Here is a 21221-nt window from a genome sequence, read left to right as displayed (position 1 = left end):
AATCCTCCAATTTGTCTAGGTCCTTCTGTATCCTATCCCTCCCCTCCAGCGTATCTACCACTCCTCCCAGTTTAGTATCATCCGCAAATTTGCTGAGAGTGCAATCCACACCATCCTCCAGATCATTTATGAAGATATTGAACAAAACCGGCCCCAGGACCGACCCTTGGGGCACTCCACTTGATACCGGCTGCCAACTAGACATGGAGCCATTGATCACTACCCGTTGAGCCCGACAATCTAGCCAGCTTTCTACCCACCTTATAGTGCATTCATCCAGCCCATACTTCCTTAACTTGCTGACAAGAATACTGTGGGAGACTGTGTCAAAAGCTTTGCTAAAGTCAAGAAACAATACATCCACTGCTTTCCCTTCATCCACAGTACCAGTAATCTCATCATAAAAGGCGATTAGATTAGTCAGGCATGACCTTCCCTTGGTGAATCCATGCTGGCTGTTCCTGATCACCTTCCTCTCATGCAAGTGCTTCAGGATTGATTCTTTGAGGACCTGCTCCATGATTTTTCCAGGGACTGAGGTGAGGCTGACTGGCCTGTAGTTCCCAGGATCCTCCTTCTTCCCTTTTTTAAAGATTGGCACTACATTAGCCTTTTTCCAGTCATCCGGGACTTCCCCGGTTCGCCACGAGTTTTCAAAGATAATGGCCAATGGCTCTGCAATCACAGCCGCCAATTCCTTCAGCACTCTCGGATGCAACTCGTCCGGCCCCATGGACTTGTGCACGTCCAGCTTTTCTAAATAGTCCCTAACCACCTCTATCTCCACAGAGGGCTGGCCATCTCTTCCCCATTTTGTGATGCCCAGCGCAGCAGTCTGGGAGCTGACCTTGTTAGTGAAGACAGAGGCAAAAAAAGCATTGAGTACATTAGCTTTTTCCACATCCTCCATCACTAGGTTGCCTCCCTCATTCATTAAGGGGCCCACACTTCCCTTGAAGAAACCCTTCTTGTTACTCTTAACATCTCTCGCTAGCTGCAGCTCCAGGTGCGATTTGGCCCTCCTGATTTCATTCCTACATGCCCGAGCAATATTTTTATACTCTTCCCTGGTCATATGTCCAACCTTCCACTTCTTGTAAGCTTCTTTTTTATGTTTAAGATCTGCTAGGATTTCACCATTAAGCTAAGCTGGTCACCTGCCATATTTACTATTCTTTCGACTCATCGGGACGGTTTGTCCCTGTAACCTCAACAGGGATTCCTTGAAATACAGCCAGCTCTCCTGGACTCCTTTCCCCTTCAAGTTAGTCCCCCAGGGGATCCTGGCCATCCGTTCCCTGAGGGAGCCAAAGTCTGCTTTCCTGAAGTCCAGGGTCCGTATCCTGCTGCTTACCTTTCTTCCCTGCATCAGGATCCTGAACTCAACCAACTCATGGTCACTGCATGTGTCTTATTAACTCTGTTTTTCCTAGAGCTCCAGGAAGAAATCCCAGCCAGTGTTTCACCCTAGCTGAGATTTGGGGGGAGTGTCATAAATATAAAGGGAAGGGTAAACCCCTTTGAAATCCCTCCTGGCCAGGGGAAAGCTCCTCTCACCTGTAAAGGGTTAAGAAGCTAAAGGTAACCTCGCTGGCACCTGACCAAAATGACCAATGAGGAGACAAGATACTTTCAAAAGCTGGGAGGAGGGAGAGAAACAAAGGGTCTGTGTGTCTGTCTGTATGATGCTTTTGCCGGGGATAGACCAGGAATGGAGTCTTAGAACTTTTAGTAAGTAATCTAGCTAGGTATGTGTTAGATTATGATTTCTTTAAATGGCTGAGAAAAGAATTGTGCTGAATAGAATGACTATTTCTGTCTGTGTATCTTTTTTGTAACTTAAGGTTTTGCCTAGAGGGGTTCTCTATGTTTTTGAATCTAATTACCCTGTAAGATATCTACCATCCTGATTTTACAGGGGGGATTTCTTCATTTCTATTTACTTCTATTTTTATTAAAAGTCTTCTTGTAAGAAACTGAATGTTTTTTCATTGTTCTCAGATCCAAGGGTTTGGGTCTGTGGTCACCTATGCAAATTGGTGAGGCTTTTTATCCAACATTTCCCAGGAAAGGGGGGGTGCAAGTGTTGGGAGGATTGTTCATTGTTCTTAAGATCCAAGGGTCTGGGTCTGTAGTCACCTAGGCAAATGGGTGAGGCTTTTTACCAAACCTTGTCCAGGAAGTGGGGTACAAGGTTTTGGGAAGTATTTTGGGGGGAAGGATGCGTCCAAACAGCTCTTCCCCAGTAACCAGTATTAGTTTGGTGGTGGTAGCGGCCAGTCCAAGGACAACAGGTGGAATATTTTGTACCTTGGGGAAGTTTTGACCTAAGCTGGTAAAGATAAGCTTAGGAGGTTTTTCATGCATGTCCCCACATCTGTACCCTAGCGTTCAGAGTCGGGGAGGAACCTTGACAAGGACTAGTCAAGGAAAAGGACTAGAAGGAGTAGATTTGGACACCATATGGGGAGATAATGCACTGAGACCCTGACACAGGAGGGGTTGTGGGGTCCAAGAACAAACAGGGGATATAGAAGACATACTTGCAGCCTGGACTGGGTGGGTGTGGAGTATGGAGACCTTTTATGAGAACAAAGAAAGCAGCTGAGTCCAGGGCACTCTGTCATGAGCAAACAAAAAGGTGTAGACACTGGACCTCTCTCTTAAATTGGTTCTACAGCATTATTGACTCTGGTGGAGCTACTCTCAGAGGATTCACACTGGTATATGGGAGAGGGTCATCAGGCTCATAGATTCTGACCTGCAGCCTTAACGCTTCATAACATACAGCTAGCCCCACCTAGTAGCTCTTCTCCCCCACTGTCTTATTTTCAGCTATTGCTCTCCTTTCTCTCTCTCAAGCAGGCTCTACATTGCTTAACTGCATCTTTAATCTGCATCAATAGGGCTATTGAGTTAGGAGCCAGTATGTCCCTGGGAGAAAAAACAGCTCTGCCCTTGGAAGGAAAAGCAAACAGATGCTGTCCACAGACCCAGCACTGCCAAGAAAACATAGAGTGGTTGAGAAGGGACTGCCACCTCCTCCATAACATGTGTCGCAGGGCTTCCTGCTGCAGCCCTTTCAGCTCAGTATGCCTAATACACAACTCTGTGCATTGATTTTCTTTAATATTAGTATCCTTACAAGTGCCTATTGGTTACTGAGTGTTTTTTTTTAAGGTTTAACAGCAACATAATAGATCTAGTCAACTACATAATAGCCTTAATCAATGAGTCTGTTTTTCATAATCAAATGCTATTTCCCCAGTGCAACAATCATTTTATCAGTTTTTAAATGTCGTAAGTGTAACAGTGTCACATTTTGGAGCTCAGTCCAGACCAGTAAGGGGTTGTCACTGCCTGCCCTGGAACCCTGGGCATCTTAAATGCCCTGCTACTGTGGCACCCAGCCCAGACACCAACAGCCCGGCAGAGAAACGTGCAGTTCCCTGAGTCTCTGTGTGCTGTACAGCCCCCCTCCCCCATCTCCACCAGCCTTGTTTACTAGTAACCAAGTAATCCCAACATACCCTCAGTCCCACTTCCCCAAAACCATCTGCCCTGGAACATGCAGTCCTCTCTTGGAACATTCAGAGGTATAATAAGGCCCATTGTCCCTTTAAAGAGACAGAAGCACAGCAGCTTAAGAACATAAGATCGGCCATACTGGGTCAGACCAAGGATCCATCTAGCCCAGTATCCTGTTTTCCGACAGTGGCCAACGCCAGATGCCCCAAAGGGAATGAACAGAGCAGGTAATCATCAAGTGATCCATCCTCTGTCACTCATTCCTATCCTCTGGCAAACAGAGTCTAGGGACACCATCCCTGCCCATCCTGGCTAATAGCCATTGAGGGACCTATCTTCCATGGATTTGTCTAGTTCTTTTTTTAAACCCTGTTATAGTCTTGGCCTGCACAACATCCACTGGCAAGGAGTTCCACAGGTTGACTGTGTGTTGTGTACAGAAATACTTCCTTGTTGCCTTAACTGTCATTAACAATCACTTCAATTCAAACACAGCAGCAGGTTGGTTTAGATCCAAAGTAAAACTAGTTGATTAACAAAGAGAAGTTTGTTATTCTTCCCTTCCCATGCACTTCCCATCCCCCTTCTGATTCATGTGTAAATGGTGCTTCTGTGTTTTTGGTCACACATTGCTTAATTTCATTGGAGACAGATATCTAGCCTTCCCTTCTGTCTGGGAAGGAACCTGTTTCTCCCTTTGTTTGGTTACAGATTTAAAGCACAATATCAGTGTTTTCATAATCCCTCATATAGTGTTAATAAATACAGTTTACAGTGATATTAATCACCAGTGTGTCATTCGCTTTCATAAAAGACCTTACCTGATACAATTTTACAACACAGTACTATTGTATACAATCACTTGATTCAATTTCTTATCATTGTTCAGACCCCACAAGAGGCTACCTTCCCCCACTTGCTAGGTGGATGGCTTTGTTTTCCTTTTATATAAATGTTCCTTCATTGTCTCGGCCAGATTACCAGCCAAGGAACTACACATTCTATTGTCTAGGGTGGACTGCTTGCCAAACACATGTTAAGAACATAATTCTAGCCTAGATCCATAACCCTTTGTACACACCCTGTACGTACATCATGCACAAATATTAATGACTAGAGTTTTTGGTTTTCCAGTGATATATTACATGCCACCTTTTGGCTATATATCATGACAACAGTGTATTAGGTGTACTGAGTATGTCAGTAAAACACAAATGGGCCTCTGTGTCACAAACAGCTAAACACAATCTTACTAAGGCTTGGCAATAGACAACTATCTCCTCATTGTAGTAACCCTCAGTACATAAAGGGTATGTCTCCACTGGAGATGGAAGGTGTAAATTCTGACTCGAGGAGACATACCCACACTAGCTCTGATCCAGCTATTGCACTAAAAATACAGTGTAGCTGTGGCCACGTAAGTGGTGGGACGGCCTAGCCACCCAAGTACATGCCTCGCATTTCACATGGGCTTGTACTCAGGGCTGCTAGGCCCTCCTGCTGCTCACACTGCCACGGCTACATTGCCTTTTTAGCATGATAACTCCATGACGGCTAGCCCAGGTATTTCCCTTCAAGCTGGCATGGACACCTCCAGCTCAAAGTGTTGATATATGCTTCAACAGTGTCCTGTGTTTTCATTTAGCCTCCCTCTGTTCGGGGGAATGATTTGCTTCTGTAACTTTCTGCCTACCAAGGGACAGATTATGTCATCCTTATCCACACTAATTAACCTCTTATTGCTCAAGTACTCACTTTGGTGGAACTAATGAGAACTTCAGTGGGACTACTCAAGGTACCAGGTACTGCTCAGTGCTGGTAGAATCTGGCCTTTGCAGAACTTAATATGTTTGTCTTTAAATACCTGCTTTGCGTTAGTTATGCAGTAGTTACAAGTGCAAGTGCTCGGATTTGCTCATGAAATTCATTCTGTGGGCATAAAGCTATGGGCATTAACTTCATAGGTGAAGCTCTCACCTGCAAAGGACCAGGGAGATGTTCCTTTCAAAAATTAGCCCATAATACACTTTGAGGCCCAGATTTTCATTAAAGCAAGTCCTGAATGTGTTCATCCTTGTGCTGAAGTTGGTGAAGATAATGTTCATTTTCAAAAGCACCTAAGGGATTTAGGAGCATGAGTCCATTGAAAATCAGGGGTGCCTTTGAAATATTTCCCCTTTAAGTCTTTCAGTCCTTACCCAGTTCAATGGGAGCTGGAATCAATGGGAATTTACCTGTATAAGGACTGTAAGCCTGGAGTCCTATTTTATATACTAAGTTACAACTCTACAGCTTTCACTAATACCCATGATGCTCTGGGGAGTTAACGAACAGAATTCCATAATGTAGGTCTAGATTAAACACACTCTACTTGACTTGGTGAGCAGTTACTTACACAGGTAATCACGTTGAAGTCAATGGTCCATGATGATTAACAAGGTTTGGTTCAGGCACTTTATTATGTATATACCCATAGCACTTACCAGCTCCAGCTGAGATCAGGGCATGCACCCTTGGCATACACCCATGCCAAGAAGAGAGAGTCCCTGCCTCAAAGAGCTTTCAGGCTAAAGAGGCAAGACTGATGGAGAGTTAGATGGGAAACAGAGGCAGAGAGAAGTGATGTGTCCCAGGTGGCACATCATGTTAGCTGGGGTCTCCTGATTCCCAGACCACTGCCCTCCTATTTTTCCCTCTTTCAGTCTTCTTTATGGGCCTGATTGTGCACCCAGAGAAGTTAATGGGAGTTTTGTCATTGACTTCAGTGGGAGCAGCGCTCAGCTCTGTTACTTACCAAAGTCCCGGCTGCTCATGTTTCCAAAAGCGGTAGCAGTGGTTCTTAACTATGACCTAGGGGGTTCATTTGATGTAATTTGTGTTTTCATTTTGTAACTTAGTGCCTAGCTGCCAGGCCGATAGGTGCTTCATAAATTAATAAAGTGAATACATAAATCAATTAGAGAGGTAAATAGCAGAGAGTGAGAAATGAAGCTTTAGGCAAAGGAGATTTATTTGGCTCAGATCTGAAATGAGATGGAGAAAGTCATTATTGTCTCTAATTTTCTGGAAAACTTATTTCCCTCACCCCTCCCTCCAAACAACAGCTATTGTCCTTGGGCAGCCAAATTACAGTCCATAAAGCTGTCAAGAGGGGACAGAGGGAGAGGTAAATTTCCTTGTGCCCTGTTACTGTGCTTTGCAATTGTTTATCTCATGGTTTGAGAAACTGTGTTGAGTTTCACAGGCTTGTACTGCAACTTTGCATTGCTTTTAATCCAGGGCCAGCATTAGTCTGACCGTTTGTATTAGTCATAGCTAGAGGTCCCCACTGAAATGAAGGCCTCCCTGTGCCAGACACTCTCATTCACATAGTGAGTGATCCCAAGCCCAGTCTCAAAAAGTTCCCAATGGAAATAGACAGGACAAACAAAGGGTGGGTGGAGAAACAGAGTGCAAGTGACTTACCCAGGGTCACACACAATATGTCTGTACTGCCCAGGATTAGCAGGACTCGAATGAACAGACCCTGGGTTTGGTAACCTAGGGCTTGAGTGTCTACACTCGTTTATAAAACTCAGGTTGGGAATTGTTGAACCCTAGGTCTCAGCTTGAGGCTCCAGCATCTACATTGCATTGTGCAGGCCCAAGCCCAACCATCCATATCCCAGGCTTCCTAGCACCTTCCCAAACTGTGTCTGTTCTTGCCCTTTGTTCAGGGTGCAGGGTGTGGGAAAACTTGATTGTCCACCAAACTTGACAGGGCAGAGGATGAAGAATGTGAGCCCATGGGATTGTGGAACATTTTTGGCAGAGTGTCAGAGCATGAGTCCAGTGGGGCTGTGTCTACACTGCAAAGCAACAGGGCTTGAACCCTGGGTCCCAGCTTGACTCAGACTCGTACCCTCCAACCAGTGGGGTTCTGGGACCAAGCCCTGGCTTAGTGCGATTTGTGTATAGACAGAAATGGGGATAGATTTGAGCCTGAATTCAAACTCTGGGCTTACACTGCAGTGTAGACAAAGCCACAACTGGTCTTGGATCCCCATATGCCTAATTTACAGCAAAAAAATCGAAATAGATAAGAGGGCAAATCTGAAAGGCCAGCTCATGTCTTCCATTCTTCTGTGCAGGTGTTCCTCACATTGTTCCCAAACTGTGCCTGGTGTATTTTTACTGGACTGAGATCTAAAAGCCTGTGTTCAATTGCAATCATGATTTCTGACCCACTATTACTGAGATTATCTCTTAAGGCAGAGGAGCTACTTAGTACCGCAGATCCCTTGCGTTCAGTCACAGAAGCCGCCTAAGGGGTCTATCGTCTCTAAACCGAGCGATTATTTAAGAGAGCTAATTGCACTCTTCAGACCGACATGAGGAACAGACATATGGTTAGGAGAATGGCTCCATTCCCCGCTACCACCACCACCACCTTTGTTCTGGCTGCTTCTTGATAAGGACAGTTCTGCTACTGTTTTCAGGTACTGAAGAATGTTATGGAATCAGGCGTCAGGGGAAAAAACTGTGCAAGGCGTCAGGGGAAAAAACTGTGCAAATAACAGCTTCCCTTGTCAGAGCCAGTGTGGACACATCATTTTAAGGTACTTTGTGTATCAGTGAGCCAAGTTCAGTAATGGACCAGTCATTAGAAACTGGACTGGACAAAGCACTGAAAAATATACTGTAGGGGAAAAAATCTTGCATTGGCCATGAGACAAATGTAATGACCTAATAGGTCTTGAAATACCATGGTGACGTCTAAAGAGTGTATTTATCTTATTGTAGTGAAATCCATCCCTGCAGAATTGTGCAGGAACAGAGTTTTTTACAATGTTACAGCAATCTGGTCATCCATACTGTTCATTTAATGTCCTAAATGTAAGAGATAGTTAGCACAATTACTTATCTGATGCCTTCCCTCTTGAGAAACCCTAAAGCACTTTATAAATGTGGGGCTTGTTCCTGAATTCCACTGACTCCAGCAAGTGTTTTGGGAGCACCAGTAACACAGGATTTGTCCTTTAACATTCAACAAACATCAGACAAGGGTTAACATCAGCCCTTGCCAGCAATGTAGTTGTCACCTCCGGGGTGGACTGCAGATGTCTGGCAGGTTGAAGATAGGAAGTAAAAGACAGACAAGGTTCAGTTGAGACCTATGTGAAGTGTGTGTGTGGGGGGGTGGAATTTAGGTGTCATACACAAAATAGAACTATGGCAATTTCAGGGTAATTTCACAGTTTCAGGGTAACTGCGCCTGCATCCCCTCTTCCGTAGTCCAATCTAGGAGTGCCCAGCAGGGACTCGGGTCTCCAGCTGTCACCTATCTCGGGGCAGGAACCCTTGTCCTACTCCTTTCTCATCAGAGGTTTTAAGGCTGCACAGCTCCCTGCGTTAGCTTGTGACATCTCCAGCAAGCCAGTCTGTCTAAGAGCCAGAGTCGATGCTTTGCCAGACATTGCAAGTTACCACGCAGCCCATTCCAAGCAAGCACATTTATTCTTACAGTCAAAGCATTACTGAGAAAACCTATGAAACCTATACCAGCTTATGAGAGGTCACCCATCAGTCTTATGGGGTCCTAGTAGGCCAAAGTCTTTCCAACTCTTCTGCAGGAGTTAGGGTCCCTTTGGAGAGAAGGTCCTGTCTATTTGCAGGGTCAGAAAGAAGGCCCTGAATCAGTTGAAACACAGTTTTATGCCAAAGGCCCTTTCTCTGTCTTTTAGTCTCTGAACACCCAGTATATGAAAGCCTTCCCAAGGGATGATGCCTCTCTGGACGTGTTTACAGACTGAATAATTCACCCCCCCCACACACACACACACACACTGTTTGTGCTTCCTGGAAGAGTTGTGGTAGCCCTCTCCCCCCTGGAATTGCTTACAATCTCTGACCCACAGTGAGGCATAAACTTAATACAATATGATCCCCAAAGATATTGCATGGAATTGCAATATCTGTCACAGACAGCAGGAAGCTAACAGTATTCAATAAGTATGGATATCTTTATCCATTGATCTCAAAACACTTCACAAGGAGGCATCATCACCATTTTACAGATGGGGAACTGAGGCACATAGCGATACGGCTATTTGCGCAAGGCCACACAGCAGGCAAGTGATAGTGCTGGGAATAAAACCCAGGTCTCCCATCTTAGTTAAGTGCCCTCTCCCCTGAACCATACTGTCTGCCACTGTGGTAAAATGATCACCCCTATCATTCCCCACTTCTTTCATTTAGTTTCTAGAGGGAAGCCTCTGTTCCCCTTTAATGGCTTGTTCATAGAAATAAGAGACTACTAATTAGTGGAGTTACTAATTCAGCTTCAGTGGTAGTACCTGAAGGTTCCAACCCTTGTGATGACCCTTTCTGGAGTCTTTTACTCATGCACTTATTAGTTCACAGTGATATACTCTGTAAGTCATGCAGTAGCTTTTTGTCATTCCATTTCAAGATGCAACATGACTTGGATGAAAATATTGAATGACTGGAAGCCAGAAAGTAAATGCTTTAGGGTTTGGTCATTGGCTCAATGGCAATCTTTAACAATATCCTTTTAAAAGTCAATGAAACATCCTCAATTCCTGGAGCACATTGCTCAGGAGCAACACCTGTGGCCATGCAAGAAGTGTTGGGTCTGGAGGAAACTCCTTCCATCCCAGGACACCATAATGCACCATGAGGGAAGATGGGCAAACCCTCCATTGAAAAAAAGAGATGGTGGATAGAGGAGAGATAAAAACAGCTCCTTGGCTGTACTGGTTTCCGTCCCATTGAAGTGCATCCTAAAGGATAAGGGCCTAATCCAGAGCCCACAGAAGTTAACAGGAGTCTTTCCATTGACGTCAAAGGATTTTGGATTGAGACTTAATGAACAACAGCAACCTTCTCGTCGTTATGTATTAATTACACTATACTCCAGAAGTAGAACTAGATTGGTCTATTTCAACACTGTTTTATGTTGGTCAAGTCATTCCCTTTCAAATGTGTTTATTTCACTTTCTGTTTCTTAGATCTTGTCTACTTGGGAACATCCAGCAAAATTAATCCAAAATAATTAAAGGTGTGAATTTTAAGAGGATTAGTTAAATGTCATTAAATCCCTGTGTGGCTGCTGTTATTCAGAATTAAAGTGGCCTTAATTCAGTTTAGCTTAATTTTAAACTAAACTGAATTAAGGCTACTTTAATTCTGAGTAACAGTTGCCACACAGGGATTTAATGACATTTAACTACTCCCAAAGGATTGTGCATTGCTTCACAAGAGTGGCTCCAGAGATAAGAAATATTTATCAGCACTCATGGCAAGTGAATTTAATTTCAGTAAGTTTTATCTTTTATTTTGCTGTTGTGTACCTGGTACCTTGGCTAGATGGATTTTGAGGGAGATATCACAATGCCATTCCTGACAATGTAAAACCTATATCAGGAGATGAAAAACCGAAGCCTTGCTGCATAGATTAACATTTATTGCTTTATTGTAAGAGGCTATTTTCTTGGGTTGCTCCGGGAGATATAGTGATAAAAATATTGAAGGAAATTACTTTATGTGTTCATCATTTATCTAACTTTGCACTGATTTGATTTATTTGGGTTTGGTCCTGGTCTTATTTCAGAGTTTGGAGGCCTTGGTTTTATTAAGTATCCATTACATGATTTTGTTTCTAGAAAAAGCAGTATGAGAAGAGCCAGAAGACAGGCAGACTAAGAACAAAAATAAAGGTTTTTAGCAAACACCTTGAACAGTCACGCAGCCTCATTAACGGCTACCTTTAAAGACTTCCTTTGGCTGAAATACATCTCGGACACCTTTGATGGTATTCCACTGAGCACTAAGGTGATAAAATGAGACTACATTTAACTTAGGAAATGGTATCCTTTGTAAAAAGCATGCATAGAGAGATCCTGCCTTGTTCCCCTTGGACAACCTATAAAAAATGCTGCCAGAGAGAAGAGATAAACCTTCGTTATAATGAATTTAGAGGAATCTTTCCTGAGACTGTTGGACACAGATAAAACCTGTGGTTCCCGCTGGCTCTCTGGCTCCCCGACTGACTAGCACAAGTCAGATTGTGGCTGGCCCTTTGTAGGTAGAAGAGTGAATACAAGGAGTCTTCCCTCAACCCCGCCTTGCATCCCTGCACAAAGATATAGTCATTGCCAGAGGATGCTGTGAAGGGCCAAAAGTATAACTGGGTTCAAAAAAGAACTAGATAAGGTCATGGAGGACAGATCCATCAATGGCTATTAGCCAAGATGGTCAGTGATGCAACCCATGCTTGGTTTGACCCTACGGCTCTGACTGTCAGAAGCCAGAAGGGGATGACTGGGGTGGATCTCTCTGAAATTGCCCTGTTCTGTACACGCCCTCTGAAGGTTTGGTACTGGCCATTGTCAGAAGACAGGATACTGGGTTAAATGGACCATTGGTGTGACCCAGTATGGCCGTTCTTATGTTCTTGGAGTCCTGGTACTCCCTGAGCTCAAGGACTGGGTATGGCAGATACTACCACCAGCTCTAGACTCCACATAGAAAGTGGAAATGGTGTGTGCCCCTATCCCCCCCTCCTCCCCACCTGTTCTGCACAAGCCCGCAGAAGTGGACCAGTGCAGGGGGAAACACACACTACACCATATAAACGATGTAGGGGCAGGTCTTCCACTCTGGTGTGCACTCCCCCAAAGCTGTGGAGGAACCCTATCTGAGTTAGCCCCAATGCATGAGCTTGGTATAAATGTAGAGGGTTACTGGGTGACCCCACAACTACATCCTATAATATACCATTCTCCCCAAAGCATACTCACGGAGCCAGACACCCACATCTTGAATGGGTTTGGAAAACATGCCTTATCATTATAGCGGTAGACTCAAGGAGCTGAATCTATTTAGTTGAACAAAGAGAAGATTAAGGGGTGACTTGATCAGTCTATAAGTACCTACATAGAGAACAGAAATTTGATAAGGGTCTCATCAGTCTAGTGGACAAGTTATAACAAGCTCCAATGGCTGGAATTTGAAGCTAGACAAATTCAGACGGTAAATAGGGCACAGATTCGTAACAATGAGGGTAATTAATCATTGGAATAATTTGCCCAGAGTTGTGGTGGATTATCCATCACTGGCAATTATTCAAACAAGAGTTAATTCAGGGAAGTCCTATGTCCTGTTATACTGGAAATCAGACAAGATCATCATAGTGGACCTTTCAAAGCCCTGGCTGGGATGATTTAACTGGGAATTGGTCCTGCTTTGAGCAGGGGGTTGGACTAGATGACCTTCTGGGGTCCCTTCCAACCCTGATATTCTATGATTCTATGATTCTGGCATTATGATCTATGAACTCACATGGTTTTCTGACTACAGAGAAATTATCTTGGATCTTCTATCCCTAAAATCCCCTGATCCAACTCCTATTGGAGGCAGTAGTCTTTTCTATTGACTTCATTGGGATTTGGCTCTTCACATACAGTACAATGGGACAGGGTGGGTGAAAGTGAGAACATACAAGTTCCCAGTGGCTATTTCTGCCTCCAAGACAGTGCCTTGAATGGGAAATCATTACTGCTGTCCTTTATCAGCTCTGTGCTGCCTGTGTTCTGTCTTGTCCTCTGTGTTATTTCCTTGTACTAAGTTTTAGGTATTTAAAGTGCAATATCTGTTAATTAGTAGTTTACGGGGGATTGTAAAGAAATAATTGAAAGAATCTAGTTAAGCTGATTCACGTTCTCCTTTCCTTTGGCACTTTGCAGGGTCTGTAAACTTTTCCAGCCAACTAAAATCGGGTGCCTAATTACATGATTTCTTTACACTTCCACTTACACTGTTAATTAGATGTTGCTGGTATCTTTAATACCCCACACTTAGTACAAGTAATTAATGTGGAGACAACAATGTAGTGCACGGTAGCCCAGCAATCTTCCATCTTCTCCCCAGTTATATTTTTCCATGCACAAGAACAAAACAAATGCTTTCAGACAGAACAACCTTTATTTATATAGTTCATAGCTGTCAGCAAGGGGGTCCTTGATTCAGAGGCAATCACAGACCTCATTAAAGCAAATGGCTTTGCCAAGCACCCTCCTTCAAGATCAACAGAAAGTGCAATCAAGCCCTTGTGTAGTCAAGACAGCTGCAAACAATGGAGGTGACAGCTCAAGTCACTACGCCACATGACAGGCAGGTCGGACCTAAGCTTTTGGGGTTTGTAAGCGCAGGGGTTAGAGGATGGGATTGCAGCCTGTATGTTGGACACAGAAAGATATGAGAAGGAGTTGTGAGCATGGCCCTGCGGCCAAGGCTACACTACAGATTTTGGCTGGCATAGCTATGTTGGTTGTGGCGTGGGGCCCTTCTTAGGATACTAATGTTGTAGGAGCATAAATAAGACAAGAATACACCTTACTTGTATTACCAGTTTATCCTCCTAATGGAAACAATCCTGCAAGGGCCCAATCACTCAGGGCAAACGGGCAATAATATTAAGAGAACACTGAAAAGAAGAAAGAACAAAAGTCATGTCTCCAGGAGGAGGAGTATGGAAGAGCGTCTTCTCCGACAGTCTGCACTGAGTTTAACATAAAATGACTGCCTGTCTCTCTGAACAGACTGATTTACACAGTACACGGGAAGGCAAAACAGAGCCATTCCAGTGCACAGCTAAAGATACCACAGCCCCGCTGTGGGTTAACCTTTGGGGGCATCTGTAAATATCTCAATGATGAGACAATAATATTGAGAAGAAGCAATTTTAGATAGCAAATACAGGAGTGGGTTTTGATGAGTCCTCAGTTATCAAGAGTAGGGTAAACAGTTCCAAATCTCCAGTCTCGTGGTGACATCTTGGATTTACCCAACTCTATTTCATTTCTTGTTAGCTCCCCCACTGTTTGTTTTCTCTTCTTCGTGCCTCAGTTGGCTTTTTCCTATGCAGACATGTTAGTGGGCTTCCTGACAACTCTCATTTCTTTCCAGTCACTCTTCAAAGGTCCCTAATCTCTTTCACCCACTTTAGTGACTCCCCTTAGCTATCACTTCTTTCGGTCACTTCAACACCTCACAAAAGGTTCCCGTGTTTGAAACACTCTTGTGAAGAACTGAATTGTTATTTGGAGCAGCCAGAGGCCCTGAAACCTTCTGGGGCTAGATGCAGTGCAGTCACAGTCCCTGCCCTAAAGAGCTAGCTGCTTAAGTAGACTCAACAGATGCACAGAAAGGTTAAGTGAATTGTCTAAGCTCACGCAGCAGCTCAATGGCAAAGCTGGGAATAGACTCTAGCCAAGACTCCAGACTTTCAGCACAGTGTCCAACCCACTGGGCCACATTGCCCTTCACTAGGGTCAGCTCATTCTCTCTTGACGGTTGATACTATGCTGAAACAAGGTTTGTGGTCAGTATAAATCAGGACCACTCACGTACAGTACCATGCCCGCTAATCGTGATTAAACCCTGAGGTTCAGGTTTGTTCAAAGCCTGACAATCTAATCACCATTATATTTACTAGGATTTATAGAAAAATTAAAAAGCTAAACCTGATTTGGCCTACACTGCGTGCAAAAATGCATATCTGTGTCCTCTAACTCCATTCTTCACAACTGTCGGCAAACACGGTGGTTCTCAACCAAGGGTATGCCTAGGTCTTCCTGGAGGTATATCAACTCATCTAGGTCAGTGTTTCTCAACCTAGGGGTTACAGGACTGGTTTAGGAGCATTGCAGGGCTGGCATTAGGGGGTGGCAAGCAGGGCAATTTTGCAGGGCCCCATGCCAGAGTGGGCCCCGCAAAGCTAAGTTACATGCTTCAGCACTGGGCGGCTGGACTCAGGTTTCAGACTCCTGAAAGAGGAACAGTAGCCAACAGCATATCATAGCAGCTGCTGAGAACTACAGCTCTTAAATCCATGACAAAATAAATCTCATCTGCACATCACAGTCTGCAGCAGCAACCCCCGGGATTGTACAAAAGATTAGCGACAGTGTGTGAGGCATCCAAGCCACAAACACACAGCAAGGCATGTGGTCTGATTCCACTGCTGCTGTAGCTGGCCCCAGGGACCACTCACACAGATGCAATCAGTGACTTTCCTACTGGTCTGCCTGTTCACAGTGAATTGAGCCAGTTGCATCCTTACCCAACACTCCAGCCGGCCCCTACGGCTGGATCCAGCATCCACTGAAGTCAATAGAAAGACCTCCAGTGACTTCAGTGGGATTTGGATCAGGTCCTTAGGGGGACAAAGGTCTATCGCTGTGGAGTTGAAGCCACTGGCACCTGGGTTCCCAGTATCCCTACCTCCCTGTGGAAGTGCTGGCAATGTACCTGCACTAGCATAAGCAAGGGGGTATAATAGGTGCAGCTGACTGAACCAAAGATTTTTCACTTAAAATGGGCATTATTTCGGGGAAGTTCTATGGCTTGTCTTTAGATAAAGTGATCACTTTAGATAAGCTATTACCAGCAGAAGAGTGGGGTGGGAGGAGGTATTTTTTCATGCTTTGTGTGTATATAAAAAGATCTTCTACACTTTCCACAGTATGCATCCGATGAAGTGAGCTGTAACTCACGAAAGCTTATGCTCAAATAAATTGGTTAGTCTCTAAGGTGCCACAAGTACTCCTTTTCTTTTTGCGAATACAGACTAACACAGCTGCTACTCTGAAACCTGCATCTGCATTGAGACTGCTGCATTACAATGTCAGTAAGGGGGCTAAGGGGGAAAATCACACCCATAAACTGGCAAAACTTGTTTTGTTTTAAACTTTTAAAGTTTTGTAAGCAGGGTTCATAAAGCATATTTCTGCCTGGGTGAATGCATATTGCTCACTGCAAATGCTGTTTAACTGATGGTGCATAGGGGGATGTATGGATTCCAAAGAGCCAAAGTCAAAGCACATCACCCTTCTTTTAGTATTGTTATTCATGAAGCCCATTCAGCGCACAGTTCAAAGGACATTTGTAAGCTGTTCTCGAACACCCGGGTCCCCTACTGTAATAAATGAGTCATTTATATGTGGGAAATGAAAAACCTACAATGTCAGCAAGACAAGAGCACGGAGAGAAGGTTGCAACAGGATTATGGGGCTCTAAATACAAGGTTAAAATTTATGAAATTTACAGAGCGGTGGGAAGGGCAAAAGAGAAGAGATGAAAGAGTGGCAAATGGAAATAACAAGAGGAATTGCCTGTAAGGAGTTGTCCTTAACTAACATCAGAGTTTATAGATGAGTGACGCTCATCTCATTTTACATAGCTACTGTGCAGTGGGCATCACCTAACCTGACACTCAACTAACTGGGAAGATTGAACTAGTAAATTTAGAGGGTAAAGTTGATCTCACAGGGACCAATTTAAAGGGCCTGGCCTAATACAGACTAATCATGTATAAAGTAAACTTGCCAATTAGTGACTTTTTTAGAAGGCAAACTGGTCTTATATGCAGTAGTTCAGAAGGCAATTTACCTAGTAAGGACTAGTTTAGAAGTTAAGACAGACTAGTTTAATGCAATCTCTTAGGGGAAAGGACAGGACTTTTCTCTATTCTCTACTGAGCCAAGCATACTGAGAGTCGTCAGCCAGTAAAAATGTAATAAAGGAACATAACGAACTTCCAAGCCACGGAAGATATCAGCCTTCCTTAAACTACTTAGCACTCTGGCACTAGGAACGAGCTGTCGTTAGAATCGGCCGTAATTCAGTTAAATCAGGGGTGGCCACCCTGAGCCTGAGAAGGAGCCAGAATTTACCAATGTACATTGCCACAGAGCCACAGGAATAAGTCAGCAGCCCCCCATCCGCTCCCCAGCACCTCCTGCCTGCCGGCAGCCCCCACCAATCAGCACCTACTTCACCCTCCCACTGCAATCAGCTGTTTCAGGTGTGCAGGAGGCTATGGCTGGGTGGGAGGGAGGGGGGAGGAGCAAAGGCATGGCAGGCTCAGGGGAAGGGGCAGAGGCCTTGCGGGAGGGGGTGGAGTGATGACAGGGCTTGGGGCAGAGCAGGGGGTTGAGCAGTGAGCACTCCCCAGCACACTGGAAATTAGCATCTATAGCTCCAGCCCTGGGATCAGTGCCTAGGTAAGGAGCCGCATATTACCCTCTGAAGAATCACATGTGGCTCCGGAGCCACAGGTTGACCACCCCTGAGTTAAATTATATGTGTGGACTGTAAAGCAGCTTTCAATTCTTATCTGTTACCCCACTGCTAAACCAAAGTAAGAGCACACTGAAGTCAGTGGAGTTACCCCAGATTTACACCAGGGTATTCAGATCATAGTGATACGGGCGGAATTTGTAGCTGCTCTGTTTTGTTTTCAAGCACAGCACTGAAAAATACTGCTTTGCCACCAGTGACTGAAAATAGAGGGAAAACCGAAATAAAATAGGGTAAGAAATAGGGTGGCAGCAGTACAGCATAACACTGAGGTGCATACGTTAACAATTACGCATACAGTAAAGAAATCAGGTGGTGGTTTATAGTTTAAAAGTTTGGTAATTGTAAGCGTGAGCTCAATGTTGGCACCTGGAGAAGGATTTCTTGCCATCTGCAAGCAATAGCTCTGCTGCCTCATGCAGTGAAGCGTGTGGATTCATATCCCTGATATATTTTTGGCCTACCTTATTTAACTGTAGATACATTTGTTGTCTCTACAAACACTGAAGCCTTTCTTGAATTTGGCATAGCACTTTGCCTCAAAAAGAACATGCGGCGGTCAGTACCACAAGTAATTCAGTGTGGAGTCAAAAGTATATGAGTTGCCTTTCCATTTAATTGTCTCTTGTATTATGAAAAAGGGTATAAAGGAAAGTGAGTAACGTGCTCCATGTCCTTCATTATTCGACCACATCCCTATTCTTCATCTGCTTATATGAAAGCTTTTTCATGCATCTAATCATTTTCATTGCCCTTCTCGGCCTTTTTCTATTTCTGCTATAACCTTTTTGCAGCTGGGGGGATCAGACAAGGACTGTATTCAAGCTGAGGATGTATCTTTAGTTTATATAATGCTATGATTATACTTACGCTATTGTTCTCTAAACATTTCTTAATGTAGTCTAACAACTTGGTTGCTTTCTGGCCCACCATTGCAAACTGAACAGAGATTTTCATTGAGCTGCCAACAATGATGACAAAGTCTATTCCCTGAGTGGCTCCTGTTACTTTAGAATCCATCAATGTGTATGAGTAGTTCAAATTGGTCTTTGCAACGTGTCTAGCCTTATAGATCAGAATCTGGCTCTGTGAATGCAACTATTTTTATTTTAAAGCCTCAATTCTTTGCAATGATCATTGATCCAATCCTTCACAATTACATGAAAGTGACACCTCTGTCATTCGAACGACAATGAATCTTGTTTCAGAGCAGCAGCCGTGTGAGTCTGTATCCGCAAAAAGAAAAGGAGTACTTGTGGCACCTTAGAGACGAACCCATTTATTAGAGCATGAGCTTTCGTGAGCGACAGCTCACTTTATTGGATGCATGCCGTGGAAAATACAGTGGGGTGATTTATATACACAGAGAACATGAGACAACGGGTGTGACCATCCACACTGTAACGAGAGTGATCAGGTAAGGTTCAAAGAAACATGGGAAAACATTAAAGAAGAAAAAGAAAAAGGAAGCAAGGAAAGAGAAAAGTACATGGAAATTGTTTAACTTCTGCCTTGCTGTGGGTCTTATGCATTTCCCATCCCTCCCTTCTTCTTCTTGGAATTAAAAATATGATTCAAAAAGTCCAGCTATTTATCTGAGCGTTTAGAAGAGGATGACCAAGGCATTAAAACATATTCAGAACTGGATGTGGACCCACTGCAGAGTGTGATATGCTCTCACCAATCTATCACAGTCAAGACAATCTGAAGCGTTGGATCAGCAGGAACTTTCACGTGGCCTTCACAGCCAGCCCTATAAGGTATACATTGCAATTAGACACCTGTGGCTAGCTCATTCCAGCTGACTTGGGCTAAGGGGCTGTTTAATTGTGCTGTAGGTGTTCGGGCTTGGGCTGCAGCCCAAGTTCTGGGACCCTCCCACCTCACAGTGTCCTAGAGCCCAGGCTCCAGCCCGAGCCTAAACATCTACGCTGCAATTAAAGAGCCCCTTAGCTCAAGCCCTGGAATCAGCTGCCATTGGTTTCCAGTCACAGTGTAGACATTCTACAGAGTGTGTGTAGCAGTAATCTTGCCTAAAGGCGATGGCTAGGTTTGCATCAGAGAAGGAGCATAATCTCTTTACCAAATGAACATGGGACAAAGCTTTTCTCGGTTCTGCTCTTATTTGAATGGGTGAATGAGTCATGCAGGGCTCGGACTGTGACCATAAGTTAAAGGCATAAAAGTTATCTGAGCATTAGAGTTTGGTTCTAGAACTGGGAGAAGCTCATGATAGGGTGAATTGGGTGGAGCTTATTTTATCCAATCTGGTTCACTTTCATTTTATTTCTCCTAGTTATGACTCTGATCCAAAGCTCAAAGAGGTCAATGGGAGTCTTTCCATTGACTTCAGCAGGCTTTGGATCATATCCTTGTTCTCCACCGCCTTGGCTTTGCTTGTTACATTTTGCAGCATGCAAAGTCTACAAGGAAAGCAACAAAACTTTTTGTTCCCCTTCCACGGGTTTTGCTCAGTTATGGAGCTAGCAAAACAACAGTAAAGCCAAGGGATTTTTCTGACATTTTTCAAATGTCACCTCCAGAGAGCATGGAAATGGAAATGGATGAACGTTTACGTGTTAACTGGAGTGGGCATTAGCAGTATGATTTTTTTTTCTGAAGGCTTCAGGGAATAGCAGCCACAGCCATACGAGTTTAGGCGTAATGAAGAAAGATTGAGCGATAGAAAAAGCATGTGTCAAGTGTCCACATGTGCAAAGATCCTACATTCCCTGAACCCACGGGGGCTACTGCAGAAATGAAATTCAAGAGCAGGGTTATGGGGGTGAAAGGTAGAGAAAAGTGGCTGAGCCTCGAGTAACAAGTTTGTTTTTAAAACTCTGTTGCAAGCCTGGGATTGGTGTAGTGAGTTAATATCCCAGTCACTCACCTCCTGGTACCTAAGTTTGTATTCTTCTTAGGTTGCCTATAGAATAAGCGTCGTAGCCTGTCCATCAAACCCTCAGCAGGGCACAATTTAGCATGGTTAGCAGCCTCAGGAAAGTCTGAAATGGCCAGTAACACATGAGGACTGAGGTCTTGGAACAGAACTAGAGGCTTGATCAAAATCCTACTGAAGTCAATGGAAAGACTCCCATTGATTTCCTTGCTGTGAAGCCGGAAGGGACAATTCTGGTAATCTAGTCTGACCTCTGCATAGCACAGGCCAAAAACACTCAGCCAATAATTTTTGCAGCACTCCCATAATTTCAGTAGGTATTTGATTTACATATTCATAGATTCTAAGGCCAGAAGGGACCATTGTGATCATCTAGTCTAACCTCCTGTATAGCACATCCCGGCCATAGAACTTTCCCCAAAATAATTCCTAGAGCAGAGCTTTTAGAAAAACATCCAATCTTGATTTAAAAATTGCCAGTGATGGAGAATCCATCATGATCCTTAGTAAGTTGATCCAATGGTTAATTACTCTCACCCTTAAAATTTTACAGCTTATTTGCAGTCTGAATTTGTCTAGCTTCAACTTCCAGCCATGGGATGTGTTAGATTGAAGAGCCCATTTTTCAATATTTTTCTCCATGTAGATACTT

This window comes from Lepidochelys kempii, chromosome 4, assembly GCF_965140265.1.
Source record: "Lepidochelys kempii isolate rLepKem1 chromosome 4, rLepKem1.hap2, whole genome shotgun sequence".
Lineage (NCBI taxonomy): Eukaryota > Metazoa > Chordata > Testudines > Cheloniidae > Lepidochelys > Lepidochelys kempii.
The sequence above is the reverse complement of the archived record's forward strand: the minus strand, read 5'-3'. Positions refer to the sequence as shown.